The sequence below is a fragment of the Narcine bancroftii genome, chromosome 2, assembly GCF_036971445.1.
Source record: "Narcine bancroftii isolate sNarBan1 chromosome 2, sNarBan1.hap1, whole genome shotgun sequence".
NCBI classification, from domain to species: Eukaryota; Metazoa; Chordata; class Chondrichthyes; order Torpediniformes; family Narcinidae; genus Narcine; species Narcine bancroftii.
Genome location: NC_091470.1, coordinates 28,292,274 through 28,302,992, shown reverse-complemented (window position 1 = coordinate 28,302,992; position 10,719 = coordinate 28,292,274). Strand labels below are relative to the sequence as shown.

Sequence of the window (10,719 nt, the reverse complement as noted above, 5' to 3'; positions counted from 1 at the left end):
AGATTTATGGAGGGGGTAAAAGTCCACGTCAGCTGCAGGCTCGTTTGTGGCTGACAAGTCCGATGCGGGACAGGCAGACACGGTTGCAGCGGCTGCAGGGGAAAATTGGTTGGTTGGGGTTGGGTGTTGGGTTTTTCCTCCTTTGCCTTTTGTCAGTGAGGTGGGCTCTGCGGTCTTCTTCAAAGGAGGTTGCTGCCCGCCAAACTGTGAGGTGCCAAGATGCACGGTTTGAGGCGATATCAGCCCACTGGCGGTGGTCAATGTGGCAGGCACCAAGAGATTTCTTTAGGCAGTCCTTGTACCTTTTCTTTGGTGCACCTCTGTCACGGTGGCCAGTGGAGAGCTCGCCATATAACACGATCTTGGGAAGGCGATGGTCCTCCATTCTGGAGACGTGACCCATCCAGCGCAGCTGGATCTTCAGCAGCGTGGACTCGATGCTGTCGACCTCTGCCATCTCGAGTTCTTCGACGTTAGGGATGAAAGCGCTCCAATGGATGTTGAGGATGGAGCGGAGACAACGCTGGTGGAAGCGTTCTAGGAGCCGTAGGTGATGCCGGTAGAGGACCCATGATTCGGAGCCGAACAGGAGTGTGGGTATGACAATGGCTCTGTATACGCTTATCTTTGTGAGGTTTTTCAGTTGGTTGTTTTTCCAGACTCTTTTGTGTAGTCTTCCAAAGGCACTATTTGCCTTGGTGAGTCTGTTGTCTATCTCATAATCCCTATGCCATAGATGCTCTGTGATTAGTAAGGGATTGCTTAAGGTGGTATATGGGTGGAAAGCAAAAGTTTTAAAACCAGTTTTAATCGTACCTCATTGACTCGTTATGTGCATGGTTTCAGAACTCCAAAGGAAATAGGCCAATGACAATTTTTCTCAAGCAAAATATTTCAGTAACAATTGGGTTAAGCATAATGCTTTTCAACCTTCCCATCCCACTAATCACAGAGTACATGGCATAGGAATTACTTAAAGTAGTATGTAAGCAGAAAGAAAAAGGTTGAGAACCACTGCTTTAGATTTTATTACTGGGCAGTCAATATACAAAATCTTATGTTTTGGTCCTGTTTACATAATCACTCTAACTGTCTAGTATGGGTATCAATGGAGTGGAATTTCCCCCAAAATTTGTCTCATTTAGCATTTCTTGGCTCTTTACTTGGACACAGTTTTGAAAACATTTTGCATTTCATAATTTCTCTCTTTCAAGATCTATCATCGCCATCATTTTTTCAACCTTATTAACATGATACTACTTTTCAGAGATGGCACAGAGAGGGTTATTGATGGATATTTTGCATCATTTTTGAGCAGTTTTCTGTTAAATTTAGCCTGTCGAAATCTCATATTTTAAAGATATTTACGTCCAGAATTTTCTTGAATAACAATTCCCAAGAGAATCAAATTTTGTAGATTTTTTTTAGTTTAACGCCTTCTCATAAAAGCTTAATACCTATCATTTATGAGAAACTGCTATGTTTAAATCAGACTTCATTAGTTAGAATTAAAAATGCTTAGGAACAGGATTTAAATGTGACTATATTGGATGTGGATTTGAATACAATTCTTAAGTTGATTAATAACTCTTCACTATGTGCTTGACATTGCTTTTTACTATTTGAAGTGGTACACAGAGCAAACATGTCTCAAGCTAAATGATCTCATTTCTGTTTGAATATGAGTTAAAGAGTGCAGAAGCATCACTAATTCATATATTTTGGACTTGTCCAAGTTTGGAAAATTAATGGACAGAGGTTTTCCATACTTTGTCAAAAAAAATTCATGGATTTAATACCGAATCCTTTGTTGACCATCTTCAGCACAATGGGAGAGATAGATTCTTCTCTGTCTTTAGTTCAGAGCTGTGCTATCTCATTTCCCTCTCTTTTGGCAAGGCAAACAATTTAGCTTGAATGGAAGGATGCTTTAATCAAATTCAAAAAAACATCAAAACAGAGAAGAGTTGGTGTGAGAGTACCAATATTCTATATTCACAATGTGGACAAGATGAAGGAGATGATCGTGAACTTCAGGAGAATCAGGAATGACCACCTTCCACTACACATCAATACCTCTGTAGTGGTGAGCACCAAGTTCCTTGGAGTTCCCTTAACAAGTGACCTATCGTGGACAGACAATATCTCCTCATTTGTCAGGAAGGTGCTCATGATCAGTGGTTGCGTGACATAATGTCCTGTTTGAACATGGAAAAGATTTGTTATTCAATTAATAATATGGATATAAAATTTCAGAAGTTGTGGGAATTATTCAAGAGTCATTATCCACTTTATAATTTCATTTTTTGATAATTAATTTGTCTGACATATCTTTCCATTTTTTTTCTTTATTTGTTTCTCTTTAAATATTAATCACATATAGCATCAGGTAACGCTGTTAGGCAGGGGTTTGAGATTTTCTCCTTTTTTTCTTCTTTTCCTCTATTTTTTTCCTCCTCTGTTATTAGTGATAGGATTTACAACTTATGTATGTTTATGTTACATTGAATGCTTTATTAATTCTATTGTAACGGTAGCAACACAATTGAAAGAAACCACAGCTCGAGGCGAGTCCCAGGTTCAACTGTTTATTTGAAACTTGCACACTGCTCTTTAAGAGTGAGCCCACGCCATGTCACCACGTCAGCTGTGACATCATGACGTAGCCAATAGGTGGCTGAGGACACGAGGAATCCCCAAAACCAACGGCGCCATCTTAACATGGCTGCTCCGCTACTGCAGCCATCACATACGGAGCCAGTTCACCTGCATCATGATGTGCGCCGCCACACTATATCATTTTATTGAATTATATTATCCATATATATTCTATATTGAAATTAATAAAAATATTTTTAAAAGAAAAGCCCTTCATCAGAACTGATAGTTCATTAACTTGTCTGATTTTCTGAGGCCTGCATTACACTTCCCAAGAGATGAGTTTAAATCTGAGCATGGTAATGAAAGAAAACGTATCTTTGGCAGCAACCTCAAAAAATAAGGATTCTCGTAAAGACATGAAGGATTAATGTCCTTAGGAGAAATTAGTGCAACAATTTCCATCACCTCTAAGGGCTGGGCCATACTTAAATGCTGCTTGATGCACTCTAATATACCCACTGTTACTTTGTCGTCCTTCCACAAAACTACTCAATTCAAATCTTGATTCAAGTCAAGTCAAATCAAGTTTTATTGTCACCTGATCGCACAAGTACCATGCTTGAAACAGTGTCTTCTGGTCCTCGATGCAAAACACACAACCGGACATTACACACATACAGACAAACAAGACATATGCAGGACAAGTTTTGATGTATACAAATACATAAATTAATTAATTTTGTTTCAAGAATATAGGAGACTTGGATGGTTAGTGTGAGCAGTTCCTTTGGTTGTTCAGCATTCTCACTCCCTGTGGGAAGAAGCTGTTCCTCAGCCTGGTGGTATCAGAGCTGGCTCTGATACTCCTGCATCTCATTCCCGATGGGCGCAGCTGAACAATGTGTGCAGAGTGGAAGGGGTCCTCAATGATTTTGTGTAGCTTCTTCAGACAATGATCCTGGTAGATCCAGCAGATAGGGGGAAGTGAGACTCAAGTGATCCTCTCTGTAACTCTTATGGTCCTTTGGATTGACCTCCGATCAATTTCTCAGTAGCAACCATACCACAGAGTGATGCAGCCAACCAGGATGCTCTCAATAGAGCTCATGAGGAACATTGATATGATGGTGGCAGGTAGCCTTGCCCTCTTCAGTATTCTCAGGTAGTGCAGTCACTGTTACACCTTCCTGACAAATGAGGAGATATTGTCTGTCCACGATAGGTCACTTGTTAAGGGAACTCCAAGGAACTTGGTGCTCACCACTACAGAGGTATTGATGTGTAGTGGAAGGTGGTCATTCCTGATTCTCCTGAAGTTCACGATCATCTCCTTCATCTTGTCCACATTGTGAATATAGAATATTGGTACTCTCACACCAACTCTTCATGGTTGTTGCTGATGAGGCCAACTGCTGCTGTGTCATCTGCAAATGTGATGACCCTGTTGGAGCTGGAGCTGGCAATGCTGTTGTGGGTCAGTAGCATTCATTTGTCATCATTGTTTTGTGTTGCCTTCAGATGTTATATCAGCCAGACAACATTTGTAGAGCTCGTCAAAAGAACCAAAGACTTGTTGATCCAAACCAAGGCTTTTATTAGCAAAAGACAGGAGCTCTTCACAGGTGGCCGACCAGTCCGGAATGATCCGACCTGGCTAGGGACACAACCCTTTAAGGCCCAGACAATAGGCATGGCTTAGCTCTCAGCCAATCACTGTAAGCACAGTCTAGATACAGTAACTATATACACTATGTACATTGGTGATAGATCTGTACTATCACACATGCAGCAATATTACACCTGGTGCAATTTGAAAACACCCATTGTAGAGCTCGTCGAAAGAACCAAAGACTTGTTGATCCAAACCAAGGCTTTTATTAGCAAAAGACAGGAGCTCTTCACAGGTGGCCGACCAGTCCGGAATGATCCGACCTGGCTAGGGACACAACCCTTTAAGGCCCAGACAGTAGGCGTGGCTAAGCTCTCAGCCAATTGCTGTAAGCACAGTCATTACACTCTAGATACTGTAACTATATACATTGGTGATAGGACTGTACTATCACAAACATGGGCTTTGCTGATTAATGGGCTGACCTCAGTGCTTGGTTCAGCTACCTTCCAAATCCATTAGCGGAAAATCCAAAAGAATCTGAGGCCTGTACTCCATGAAGATGAAAATGGTAACCAGCCCATCCCAAATTAGTCTCCATTGTGGCGAACTGGAATCAGCTTAAATTCACAATAGAAATTTTGTCCCGTATCAAGGATAAGCCCAGGGGTGGTGTCAGTTCTTCATTGACTCAGCTAGGTTCCCTTCACAGACCAATGCATCTTAAACTGGTGGTATATGTAGATTGGTGCGATGTGTAAGATCAGTAGGGTTGGTTTTGCCTTAAAATTGTGAATTAGTTGCCTTAGGAAAAACGTATGATTCTTTGAAGAACCTAAGTACACATCAAAGCTCTTTCTCTGGAAGGTAAAATCTAGCAGGGTTAGTTACTAAATTCTCTATAACAGCCAATCTCTCTTATGAATAAATACTGACTCTCTTCTCAAAATATCGAATGATTTTGCATCAAATTATGGTAATCTTACTCAAAATATCATTGCTTCATTCTGGAAAATTAACTCTTTGCCTTTAAGTTATGAATGACCCATTTCTACCATCAGTGGATAAATAAGGATGGAGCGGAGACAGCGCTGATGGAAGCATTCTAGGAGCTGTAAGTGATGCCGGTAGAGGACCCGTGATTCAGAGCCAAACAAGAGCGTGGGTATGACAATGGCCCTGTACACACTGATCTTTGTGTGTTTCTTCAGGTGATTGTTTTTCCAGACTCTTTTGTGTAGTCTTCCAAAGGCGCTATTTGCCTTGGCGAGTCTGTTGTCTATCCCTTTGTCGATCCTTGCATCAGATGAAATGGGGCAGCCGAGGTAAGTAAACTGGTTGACTGTTTTGAGATCTGGGTGCCCGATGGAGAAGTGAAGGGGCTGGTAGTCATGGTGGGGGGCTGGCTGATGGAGGACCTCAGTTTTCTTCAGGCTGACTTCCAGGCCAAACATTTTGGCATCTTCAACATTCATTGGAATGACTTCATCACCAACATCAAAGTACTCGAGCTGGCAGAATCCACAAGTATCGAATCCACGCTGCTGAAGACCCAACTGCGCTGGGTGGGTCACGTCTCCAGAATGGAGGACCATCGCCTTCCCAAGATCGTGTTATATGGCAAGCTCTCCACTGGCCACTGAGACAGACGTGCACCAAAGAAGAGGTACAAGGACTGCTTAAAGAAATCTCTTGGTGCCTGCCACATTGACCACCGCCAGTGGGCTGATATCGCCTCCAACCGTGCATCTTGGCGCCTCACAGTTCGGCGGGCTGCAACCTCCTTTGAAGAAGACCACAGAGCCCACCTCATTGACAAAAGACAAAGGAGGAAAAACCCAACACCCAACCCCAACCAACCAATTTTCCCTTGTAACCACAGCAACCATGCCTGCATGTCCCGCATCGGACTTGTCAGTCACCAACGAGCCTGCAGCAGACATGGACATACCCCTCCATAAATCTTCATCCGTGAAGCCAAAGAAAAGAAAGAAAGGATAAATAATCAATTTACTATTTGAACAAGCTTTAACAACTTTAAAATCATGACTTGCTTGAATTATTTATTTTTTCCTTCTACTTTAAATACTGATTTCTGGCTGGCTACTGCATGGGTTAGCAGCAGTAATTAGGTGCTTCTGTTTTTTTTAAGTATTTCTTCTGTGTTCATTTTTTTAATGTTACAACCAAAGTGCTTTATACTTTGCCCCTTGTTACTTATCATTCCCAATTATTTAAAAATGGCTACAAGGTGTGCAAAAGCTGTAAAGTAAATGACAATAAGGAGGAAGAGACTGCTACTCTAAGGACTCCATTCCTGATCTTTTAAATGAGCATGCACGGGAGTTCCCAGAAATAGTTAAAGGAAGTCAACGTGAAGTTAAATCTACACTTGAGAAAGTTTTGGAGTCGTTCTCATTTATTGATGTTTGGGTTCTGTGGAGCAACACTTGGAAACAGTCAATGATCGTGTTGATAAATTAGAGGATCTTCGCTCGGGACAGTCTGCTAACAACTTTGAATTAACTTTGAAAGTTATCGACGGAAAGCAGAAACAGAAGACAGTTTATTGAAATTTTTGACTTGGCTAAAAATACAGAATTTGGCCAACTTCTTTTCAGAGATGCTTTTGGAAGAATTTGGAAAAGAGTTTTTTCATTCTAAGCCCGAGCTTGACAGAACACATCATTCTTTGGTTCCCAAGCCAGCTTCGGGACGCAACCCACCTTCGGTTATTCTTTGGTTTCATCACTACCAAATAAAAGATCTTGTAATTCATGAAGCCCGTTGGAAAGGAATTCTTCAATATCATGAGCCACAGATCCGATTTGTAGGTAATCTCTGTCATGAATCTGCATTTAGAATATAAAGAAGTCATGGCTGAACTATAAAAGAAAGGATTCAAGCCTGCTTTGATATACCCAGTATGCCTCCGAATCACTCCCTTCGATGGCACAATAAGTTTTTAAATTTGGTAGAAGAAGCAAATTTATTGTATTCGCTCGAGTTCAGAAGAATGAGAGGAGATCTTATAGAAACATATAGGATTATGAAGGGTATGGATAGGATAGATGTAGGAAGGTTTTTTGAGCTGGCCGGGGAAACTAAAATGAGAGACACAGTCTCAAGATTCGGGGGAGTAGATTTAGGACAGAGATGAGGAAAAATAGTTTTTCCCAGAGAGTAGTGATTGTTTGCAATTCTCTAACCAGGGAAGTGGCTGAGGCTGCCTCATTAAACATATTTAAAATTTGGTTAGATAAATTTTTACATGATAGAGGAATTAGGGGATATGGGGAGAAGGCAGGTAGGTGGAGTTAGGTCATAAATTTGATCAGCCATGATCGTATTGAATGGTGGAGCAGGCTCGATGGGCGATTTTTGGCCTACTCCTGTTCCTACTTCCTATGTTCCTATGTTCCTATGTTCCACAAAGATTCTTGCAAGATTTGCCTTCAACATCAAATCTTGCATGAACTGTTATTTGTTTTTGATGTTTTTTTTTGTTTTCTTCAATTCTCTCTCTCTCTCTCTCTCTCTTGTTAATTGGAAGGGGTAATGTAGTTGTTTGGTTCATCGCTATCTAAGTTTATTTCTCTTTCTATTAATTTTATTACATTTTAATTATTTGTTCTTGGATGAGAATATTTAGTTAAATACATCAATTTCATCTTAATAATAATGATTGGTATATGTTACCTTAGTTAATTACTTATTAATTGCACATGAAATGTTGTATATAAGCAGTCAGGTTATTGGATGATCATGGGAAATAAGGTTATTAAAGTATAATAAATATGCATGTAAATCTTTAAAATTTGTCGTGTATGTGTTTTGGCTGTTTGTTCTATTGAGGCTGAAAATCTGAATGGGGAGTAGACGGAGATTTATAAATACATTTTTTTGTTATTTTGGATGCTTATTGCTTAGAAACAATTGAGACATTAATGTGCCAAACGTGCATTTTATCCTGTACTCGACCATGGTAAAGGGTGTATGAATACAACATTCATGCTTTTGCATTAAAGTAATTTCTTTGTCTTCCCCTTTGGTTGTAGCTTTAAATACAAGCTTATATTGTTTGGAATCATTAATAAAAAAAAACTTTTTTGTAAAAAAGAAGCTATAATTAGAATTTGCAGCAGAAAAATTTTTGAGGTTAAAATGTCATTTTTCTTAGGCCCATTGTTGTTCTCTACAGCAACCTATTGATTCTGGTGGTTTGGAAGGAAGGATGGGTATTTTGGTTTAAATCATTGGGTTTACAAGGTTGTTATGACTTTAAGTTCTGCGTATGCTTAATACTGCCCGGGCTTCAAGGTGGCACTTGGAGTTTAGTGATCATTCTTTGAAAAAAGTTAATTAAAAGACATGCGTAATTTTATCAACGTTCTTTCTTGGAATGTGAAAGGTAAACAACTGAGATCTGAGATGATTGTCTTACAAGGAACACATATTGGTAGCTGTGATCATTCTTGTTTTATGTCAAAATGGAGAGGGCAAATCTTTTGATGCCAAAACTCAGGCGGTCACTATTTTAATTCACTAAAAACATTCACTTTGTGCATCAAAATGTTATATCAGATTTAAAACATGATCCATGCATTATCATTACAGGCAAATTATATAATAAAATGGTAGTTTTCGCTAATGTATACACCCTAAACTTTGATGATGCAGGATATTTAAGAATTTTTTTTACAGCTCTACCAGACATGAGTTTTTACTCATTTGTGCTGGGTTGGGGGGCGGTGGGGGGGGGGTGTTCGCGGGAAGACTTTAATTTTTGGCTTGGTCCTGCTTTGGAACGTTCATCCTCCAAGCTTGCTACTTTGAGCAAGTTTGCTTCTGTAATTCATTATTTTTAATCAAATGTTGGTATCTCAGATGTATGGCCTTTTTTTAAAAAACTAATAGGCAAGAATATTCTTTTTTTTCTTTCCTGTTCATCAGCTTTACTCATAGATTGATTATTTTCAATAGATAATCAATGGATTTCATTGACCCAATCAAGTGAATATCATAGTATAATGATATCTGACAATGCTCATGTTATTTTGTCTATAAATTTTCCAGATCTCCCTCCCACTGGTGTTTTAATGCCAAGGTATTCATATAATGAATTTTTGAAATTTATGGAGGAGCAATCTTTTTTTCTTTAATACATATTCCTCTTCAACAATTTCTAGTTTGATTATTTGAAACACTTTAAAAGCTTATCTTAGAGTGCAAATTATTTCTTACATTGATAATATAAAGACAAAGACTAATAAAAAATATTAGATTTAATTAATCAGATTAAACAAATAGATTAATGTATATGTTAAAGATCCAGAATCATATCAAAGGAAAGTTGAACTTAAAACTAAATTTTATCTTTTTCAACCTACCCCATTAATCAACAACTTTTAAAGTTAGTTTTATATTCATGGTGAAAAATCTGGCAAGCTCTTGGGCAATCAATTGAAGGGAATTGCTGCTAAGAGAGAAAATTACTTATTAGCAAACAGATTGGCTAACTGTGTACCAAAACTAGTAAAACTAGATCAAACTGGATTTATTAAGAAGACGAACAATGGACATGATCTGTAAGATCATTAACTTGATCCATGCAGTACAAGGAAATAAGACACCACTAGTGGTGGTTGCTTTAGACGCAGAGAAAGCCTTTGACAGGGTAGAATGGAATTATTTATTCAAAGCACTACAGAGGTACAAACTACCATAGAAATATGTTAATTGGATTCAAGCATTATATAAGGGACCATTGGCGAAGGTGACAGTAAATTGATATATATTGAACCAATTTAAATTAAGCAAGTCAACTAGGCAAGGATGTCCACTATCTCCCTCACTGTTCGCTTTAGCTATAGAACCCTTGACAGAACTGATAAGAACAGAAAATAAAATAAAAGGTTTAAAAATAAAAGAGAAGGAATATAAAATCAGTCTATTTGCAGATGATGTCATAGTATACTTAACAGACCCAGAATTATCTATAAAAGAATTACATAAGAAATTGAAGGAATATGGAGAAATATTGGGCTACAAGATCAACGCAAATTAAAATGAAGCAATGTTAATGAATAATGCGGATTTCACAAAGTTTAAAAAGAATCACCATTTAAATGGCAAACACAAGCAATCCAATACCTAGGTATTAGACTAGATCATAATGGAGGACCATCGCCTTCCCAAGATCGTGTTATATGGCGAGCTCTCCACTGGCCACTGTGACAGAGGGGCACCAAAGAAAAGGTACAAGGACTGCCTAAAGAAATCTCTTGGTGCCTGCCACATTGACCACCGCCAGTGGGCTGATATCGCCTCAAACCGTGCATCTTGGCGCCTCACAGTTTGGCGGGCAGCAACCTCCTTTGAAGAAGACCGCAGAGCCCACCTCACTGACAAAAGGCAAAGGAGGAAAAACCCAACACCCAACCCCAACCAACCATTTTTCCCCAGCAGCCGCTGCAACTGTGTCTGCCTGTCCCGCATCGGACTTGTCA

General features: G+C 39.2%; 1 long non-coding RNA gene across 2 annotated transcripts in view; it reads right to left on the bottom strand.

Annotated features, from left to right (window-relative positions):
* Positions 1-6,711: 6,711 nt before the first annotated feature.
* LOC138752278 (uncharacterized) overlaps positions 6,712-10,719 on the bottom strand; it is a 119,846-nt gene continuing 115,838 nt past the window's right edge. Inside the window, exons 4-5 of one of the 2 annotated variants that reach the window (XR_011350474.1) lie at positions 9,601-9,689; positions 6,712-7,062 (exon numbers count right to left, since the gene is read on the bottom strand). This is a non-coding gene — a long non-coding RNA (uncharacterized lncRNA). The remainder of the gene's footprint in view (positions 7,063-9,600; positions 9,690-10,719) is intronic. The other variant, XR_011350473.1, reaches the window with a different exon arrangement.